Here is an 8,610-nt window from a genome sequence, read left to right as displayed (position 1 = left end):
ACTCTGGTGCTAGTTACAGGTGTGTGAAATCCCGTCTCGGATCCCAGTACTTAAGCTCTTCGCTGTGGGTTGGGGCTGCCCTCCCCCAACGTCTAGGTCATTTCACTTAGAAGATAAGAACAACGACAAAGAGTCGTTTTGAGGGATCAATGAGATGCCGGTAATAATATTAAGGGCACTCTAGTCTCATTCCTGCGGAGAGTTTAACGTTTAATGAATGGTAAGGCATTCTTATAGTCACAGGAGCAAGGAAGTGAGAGTCATATATTTCTCTCTTCTAACAGGATCAGTGTGATCCTGTTAAAATCAGGGAATTCTAACAGGAATTGGGAAATGAAGCTATGTAAAAGTAGGAAATACAAGTCAGAACGATATACAATTTAATGTTTAAGAGGATTACTGTAGATCCATATGTGAGATAATGAGCTTTCTCATACAATGTTGTCGGAGATTTAAAACTCCTAAGTTTTCTGGCAGACAGTCAATATGTATCAAGACTATTAAAATGTTCACATTGTTTGGTCCAGCAATTCCAGCCTTTCAGAAGTATCCTAAACCTAATGAGAACTCTAAAAAGATTTGGGTATGAAGTGTGTCCATTTAAATAAACTGAATGTCCAACAAGGGACATTGATAAAATCATTATTTTTCAACCCCTTTTATTTAGCCCATATTTTCCAAAGGGGAGGGTCAAGGTGTCTTCCATTAACATTGTTTGAAATTTCAAAATTAATAGGTTGGTTAAAACACATCAGAATCATGGGGGAAAATTTTTCTCAAAATTATTGACAGTCCACCTGTGGAGGTATGATGTTCCCCTTGGAATTACTGAGTTTTTGAAATTATGGAATAGCCATCTATTGAGTTTTTATAAAGCCAGTAAAAACCATCTTATAAGGCTGTTATACGCAGAGTGATATAAAATTAAAATCAGGATGCAAAGTATAGGATATGAGGTATTATAATAGGATATAAAGTATATTCACATATAGATATAAATGTATATTACATATCTGCCTTGAAATGGAAAGAAATATACAAAATATAAACAGTTGCCTGTAGTTTGAGAGCATGGATGTTTTTTCTTTATTATTGTTAAATTGGCAAATGGTTCTATAATGTAATATGTATTATTCTTAAGTGAAAAAGTTACTTTTTTCTTTAATTCTTAAGGGAGTATTTAGTATTTTCTCAACCTTATCATTTAACTTAAAACGTGCTGGCCATATAGCACAGTTCCTTATCCAAATTCCTGGAATTCACATAGGAATAAGTCTTCCTAGGAGAATGTTGCTGTAAGAAGCAGTTCAGTAGCAGGGTTGGGAACACAGCCTTGGGAGCCATATGGCCTGAAAATGAGCCTAGCCTGACAGAGATACACAAAATCTCTGTAAGATTGGGCAAAATACTTAGCCTTCTTTATAGCTAATTTTTATTATCTGCAAAATGAAGATAGTAATAATGTTTATCTCAAAGGGTTATAGATGGGAGCTGATACCTGCAGAGCAATCAGTAAATATTAGATATTATGATTACAAATTTATCATCCATATAACAAGGAAGTACTTTAAAGACAGATATTGAATGTTTGGTACATTTGTTCCTATGCCTTATTTTTCATTGAAGCACATTTTGAAAGGAAAATTTTCTGAAAAGCTTCCAATTATTTGATTAACAGTGATTTCTTGAGTTCCGAGTTCAGTAGTGGTCTAGGTGCTATCAGATATAAAGGCCAGTAATTTTAACAGTCTGGGATAAGTTTGAATAGAAGAACATTCTTTCTTAATGATTTCTGGTTATATTTAGTATGATGCTGAAGCTAAGGGATTTCTCTAGGTTGTACTAAATCTTGAAAACAGCCTTATCTCTCATTTCAATTCTCTTTTATCTCTTTTAATGGTAAATCACCCAAATCCTAATAGCAGTCAGCCATAACTAAAAATTTTGCAAAAGTTACTTTTCTAGAAATTAGCTGTCAAAAATTATAAGCAGAAAAGGAACATAATTATTTTGAAACATATAATTTGTCAAATGTTAATATATAAGTCTCAGCTCACCCCCTTCCACTGTTATGCTGGTCAGATTATGTTAGAAACCTGGATAGGTTACATTGGAAACCAGGGATTGAAAAGATTGAAGTTTGTCTGGCTGATTTTCAGAGATAGTGCCCCAGATACATAGCAAAACTACCATTAGCAAAACTACCATTTCCCGCTGTGCCACCTGACTTACATTCACAGGCAGTAAACTCCTGACTCTATTGACACAACTTTGTCATTCCATTTATTTTAAAAGCAGAGGTCTTTATTAAATTCTGCAAATGACTTACCTATCTGAAACTCTTGGTTATGTCTCTGTACTCCTTCTTAGACAGGATCTTCTATATTTCCTCTGTCTCATTCATCTTGCTTCACACCTGCATGGAGCTAATCTTTCCCATGTGTTAAAACTTTCTTTCCCAAATATTCAAGTCATCTTTTGTAGGGTTTTTGTCATAATCATAATTTCTAGTGAGAATAATTTTAGGAGTTCAATAACACTTGGCCAATGAATGAATTTGTTGTGCCAGGCATTGTGTAAAGTAGTTTATATCATCTAATTTTTATAGAAATGCTATGGATTAGGTTCTCTTATTATCCCATATCTTATTTCAAACAATGGAAATAGAGGATCCTAGGTATTATGACTTGCACATGACCACACAGCTAGCAACTAGAACTCGGATATTTTGACTGCAGAGCTACAGCTATTAACCACTGTGGCATGAATATCTGTATTAAATTTGGAAGAGTGAATTTTGTCCTCAACTTTTACTACACAAAGATAAGTGATGACGGTGAGTAAAGTTAACTGGTTAGGGGGGGAAAAGAGGGTATTTTCACTCTTTTGCTAAGTGATCATCACTGCTGCTGAAAAGAGGAGAATTGGGTCCAGAAATCCTTGAGGAGGTGTTCCGAATATAAAATAAGAAAAACGCAGAGTCCAATTAGGATTTATGTTATAAAAGACTGTTTCTTCACAACAAACACAAGCTAGAGAAGGTTTTTTTTTTTTTTAGAAAAACATTTTAAAAAAACTTATCAAAGAAATGACGCAAATTTAAGTAAACTTAAATCCAAAAGATAAGGAGAGCTTCCTAAGAGAGAATAGAATTATAGTTGCTTTAATCACCTACAAAACAGTGGGAGAAGAAGGAATGCACCATAAACAGGGCCGAAGGGAGACCTGCCGAATGACACCCCTGTGTGTGGACCAGGATGATAGATTACAATCTCATGTCATTCCAGTGATAGAATGAGTGTGCACTCGCTCTCCAATTCTCTCCTAAAGGTCTTCGTTAAGTGCTCAAATGTCATATGTTAAAGGCATGGGGTAGGGCATGATTGCTGAAGAAATTTCTTTGCAGATTCTAGGCCTTTAACCAGTATACTGCAGCAGCTTTGTGAAGGCTGGAGGCAGGGTGGCAGGCTGCCCAGGATTCTCCTGAGGCACAGAAATGACAGGCAAGACTGGAGAGTAAACAGAACAACCTGGAGAGATATTGGAAGCTAGGTGTTTGAGCTAAGAAAGTATTGAATAGTTTGGTGGTATGAGCTAGTAGGTGCACATTAATCTTGAGATTTTGCCAGTGCCAAGAACTCAAGCATATTTGAAAGCAGTAGTAAATAAACTGAATCAAAACTTCAACAAAACCCAGAATGTGGGTTTTTGACTCACTGTTGAAAGATTTGATTCAGCCTTCCAAACAATAATCTTGATAGAAAAAATGGCAAGATGTTTTTTGAGGTATATGTTATTTACTGTTTTCTTTTATACAATATCTAGCATATAATAAAGATTATGAGACATGAAGGAGCAAGAAAATGTGAGCCATGGTCAAGAGAGAAAATGATTAATAGGGGAAAATACAGAAATGGCCCAGATTTGGTATTATCTGGCAGAGACTTTAAAATCACTTCGATAAATATGTTAAAGCATCTGTATAAAAAATGGAAAACATGCATGAACAGACAGGGAATTTTAGCAAAAAGATGGGAACTATTTATAAAAAGCAAGTTGAAATATTAGAAATAAATATTAGAAGTAAAAAGTTCACTTTTTAGCATTATCACCAAATTGGACATAACAGAGGGAAAAAAACCTGTAAACTTGAGACGGTCAGTAGAAATTATATAAACTGAATATAAAGAGCAAAATCAAGGACAAATGGGAGGGAGCATCTGATATCTTTAGGATAATATCAAATCATTTAGCATATATGTACTTGGAATCCAAGGAGCAGAAAGGGGATAGAAGAAATATTGAAAAGATAAAAACTTAGAAATCTCCAAAACTGACTGAATATGTAAATCCATATATTCAATAAATTCAGTGAATCCTAAAAACAAAACAAAACAAAAAACAAATTTAAAGAACACTAAACCTAGGGAAGCAGCAAATAAAAAAAACCTTAAAATTAGTCTTAAGAAAGATATACATTACATACTGGGAAACAATAATAATATCACTACTAATTTCTATATCAAAAGTGATGGAGGCCATAGAAAATGGAATAGCATATTTGAAGTGTCTAAGAATATAAAATATATCAATTTAAATTCAATGTCTAGCAAAAAAAAATTGAAAGCAAAAGAAAGCTATTTTCATACAGACAGAAGCTGAGCAAATTTATTCCAGAACACCTCCAGCAGAATGTCTAGAAACTCTTTACGCTAATGTGAAATGACACCAGATGGAAGTCCTGATATATAAATAAACATACAGAAACATTTTGTATTGTCTTCATTCTATGTGTATCCCATATATCATATCTCTACATATTTATCTATAGAGATGTATATATTTAAAAGATTGTTGACTAAAGTGAACCAATAACTGTATATTTTGGGTTTAGAACATATCTAGAAGTAAAATACATGCCAATGAAGCCATATTGTATAGGAGAGAGTGTAAATAGAATTATAGTGTTGCAGCCTTCTTACATTTTTAAGTAGTAATTTGTTATTGAAGGCAAACTTTTTTTTTTTTCCTGAGATGGGATTTTACTCTGTCGTCCAGGCTGGAGTACAGTGGCACAAATATGGCTTACTGCACCTTAGATCTCCCTGGGCTCAGGTGATCCTCCCACCTCAGCCTCTCAAGTACTTGGGACTACAGGCACATGTCACTATGCCAAGTTAATTATTTTAGTTTTTGTAGAAACAGGACTTCTTTATTTTGCCCAGGCTGACTGAAGGCAAACATTTAAAAAAATGCATAAAATAAAAGGATGGGGAAAATATACCATGAAAACAATAAGCATAGGAAAGACATGACCATATTAATATCAGAAAAGTAAGACCTCAAGACACATAGTATTACCAGAGATATGAAGCACATTCATAATGATAAAAGTCTTCATTATTTAAGAATATGTAACAATTATAAAACACAAAGAAATACTTAACAGAATTAAATGGGGGAAATAGTCAAGTCTATAATAAGTAATTGATAGAATAATAAAAATCAGGTAAATTTAGAAGATTTCATTAGCACTATCCACTAACTTGACATAATTGAGTTAATAGAATATGATATCCATCAACTAAAAAGCACAATTTTTTTTCAACTGCACGAAGAACACCCAACAAGATAAACTAATCAGATGATAGCACACAAAAAAGAAGTCTCAATGAATTTCAAAAGATCAGAATCATAGAGTATATGATCCATGGCCAAAAATAAAAATCAGTGGCAGAAAATTATCTAGAAAATACCAAAATATATAGACATTAAGTATTTTGCTTCTGAGTAATCCATGAGTCACAGAAATCACAAGTAAAATGAAAAATATTTTGAACTCTATGATAAGAAGTCTATCAAAATTTGTTGGATGCACCCAAATTACCAGTAAAATGGAGATTTATAACATTAAATGCCTAGAATAAAAAATGAAGGTTTACAGTGGACTAGTTAAGTGTCTACATTAAGAAACAGAAGACAAAATAAAATCCAACTTGAAGAAATGAAATAATAAATATAAAAGCAGAAATTAATGAAATAAAAGTTAGAGAAATTAAAGTCAAAAGTCAGTTCTTTGAAAAGATTAACAAACCTGTAACAAAGAAATAGTGGAGAAAATACAAATTACTAATATCATTTTAAGAAAAGGAGACATCATTACAAATCTTACAAACATTAAAGACATAACAAGGGGATATTATGAATAACTTTATGACATTAGCTCTCAAATGGGGGTAATTTTTCCCAGGGGGGAAATTTGGCAATATCTGGAAATAGTTTCGTTGTCACAACCCGGGAGGAAAGTTACTACACAACTTGTGGACACAGGCCAAGGAAGCTGCTAAACATCCTGTAATACACACTATCCTATCATAACAAAGACCTACCTGGCCCCAAATGCCAATAATGTTGAGGCGGAGAAGCTCTGTTTTGTGTAAGTAAATTCATTAGCTTAGATAAAAATGAATGAATATCTTGAAAAATATAGCTTGCCCAATTAACAAAGGAATAGAAAAATCTGCACAACCCTGTTTTTATTAAGGAGATTGAACTCGTGATTGTAACTTTCTCACAAAGAAAACTCAATCTCAGATGGCTTTACCAGTGAATTATATCAAACATTAAGTGAAGAAGTATAATAAAACCAATCTTAAATAAATGAATAACTCCTTTTAAAAATAGAGGAGGGAACATTTCCTAACTTATTCTATGAAGCAGCATAACCCTGAAATCATAACCTGATAAATATATTATCAGAAAAGAAAATGGAGGTGCAAATATGTTAATAAAATATTAGCAAATTCAATGCATACACACAACTCACAGAAACTGAGAGTAATGAGGGTCTGTCAAAGGGACACAGGAGACAATGGAAAGAACTCCCAATAGCCAAAACTGGTATACTTTGAGCAATAATATTGATATAAATAAAATGGCATTGGATGATAACCCAAATTATAAAATACACATCCTTGAGTTCTTACTGATATGAATAAATGAGTGAGGAAATGAGTGGGGGAAAATAGACAAATCTCCTATGTAGGAGAATTCCAAATATATATATATATATATATATATATATATATATATATATATATATATATACTTTTTTTTTGAGACAAGATCTCATTCTGTCACCCAGGCTGTAGTGCAGTGGCAAGATCACGGCTCACTGCAACCTTGACCTCCTGGGCTCATGTAATCCTCTCACCTCAGCCTCTGGAGTAGCTAGGACCACAGGTGTGTGTCACCACACCTGGCTAATTTTTTAAAAAAATTATTTTTGTATGTGTGGAGATGAGGTCTCACTGTGTTGCACAGGCCAGTCTCAAACTTCTGGTCTCAAGTGATCCTCCCACCTTAGCCTCCCAAATTGCTGGAATTACAGGCATGAGCCACTGCACCTGGCCCCAAATAATTTATTGTAAATATAACATCCTCAAGGAGGCAGAACATAACTCCCTACTTCCTAAGTGCGGGCTGCATATGGTGATTTCCTTCCAAAGAGCGCAGTATAGAAAGGGGGGAAATGGTAAACACAGTTTAGAAATTGACCCATACTACCTCAGCCAGGTAATCAAGGTTGACAACAGGGATAAGTCATGTTTATATTATGTACCGTAGATATAGTGTGATGAGAATGACACTTTTTTTTCCTGAGTCTTCCTCCCCAAGACTGGTTAGGATTCTCCCCAAGATTTCTGAGTCTTCCTCCCTAAGATTGGTTAGGATTCTCCAGAGAAATAGACCAATAGAATGTGTGTGTCTGTGTGTGTGTGTGTGTGTGTGTGTGTGTGTGTGTGTGTGTGTGTGTGTGTGTCTGTGTCTGTGTATGAGAGATAGAGAGAGAGGTTTCTATTAAGAAATTGGCTCACATGATTATGGAGGCTTGGTGAGTCCAAAATCTGAAGGGGGAGGCTGGTAGGCTGGAGATTCAGTAAAGAGTAGCAGTTCCAGTACAAAGGCAGTCAGGATGGGAAGCTCAGAGCCAATGTTACAGTTGAAGTCCAAAAACCATCTGTTAGCAGAATTCCCTGTTGCTGTGGGGTGCAGACTTCTGTTCTATTCAGACCTTCTACTGATTGCATGAAGCCCATCCACATTATTGGAGGGCAGTCTGCTTTACTCAAAGTCCACTGATTTAAATATAAGCTTCATCCAAGCAACACCACACAGAAACATCCAGAATAATGTTTGATTATACGTTTGGGCACCATGACTCACCCAAGTTGACATATAAAATTAACCATCACACCCAATCTAGTCATGAGGAAAACATTAGACAAATCCCAAGTGAGGAACATTTTACAAAATACCAAATTATTTTACAAAATAACCAGTACTCTTCAAAACTGTGAGGGTCGTCAAAAAGAGTGGAAGAGTGGAAGTCTGAGAAACTGTCACTGTTTCATGGCTAAGGAGACATGACAATTAAATGTAATAATTCTTGGATGGAATCCTGAAACAGGAAGAGTATATTAAGTACAGACTAAGGGAACAAGATTAAAGTATGGCCAATTTATCGGTATTGATTCAGTAATTGTAACAAATGTACCATGCTAATATAAGCTGTTATAGGGAAACTGGGCATGGGGTACATGGAAATTT

The sequence above is a fragment of the Gorilla gorilla genome, chromosome 6 (assembly GCF_029281585.2).
Source record: "Gorilla gorilla gorilla isolate KB3781 chromosome 6, NHGRI_mGorGor1-v2.1_pri, whole genome shotgun sequence".
NCBI classification, from domain to species: Eukaryota; Metazoa; Chordata; class Mammalia; order Primates; family Hominidae; genus Gorilla; species Gorilla gorilla.
The sequence above is the reverse complement of the archived record's forward strand: the minus strand, read 5'-3'. Positions refer to the sequence as shown.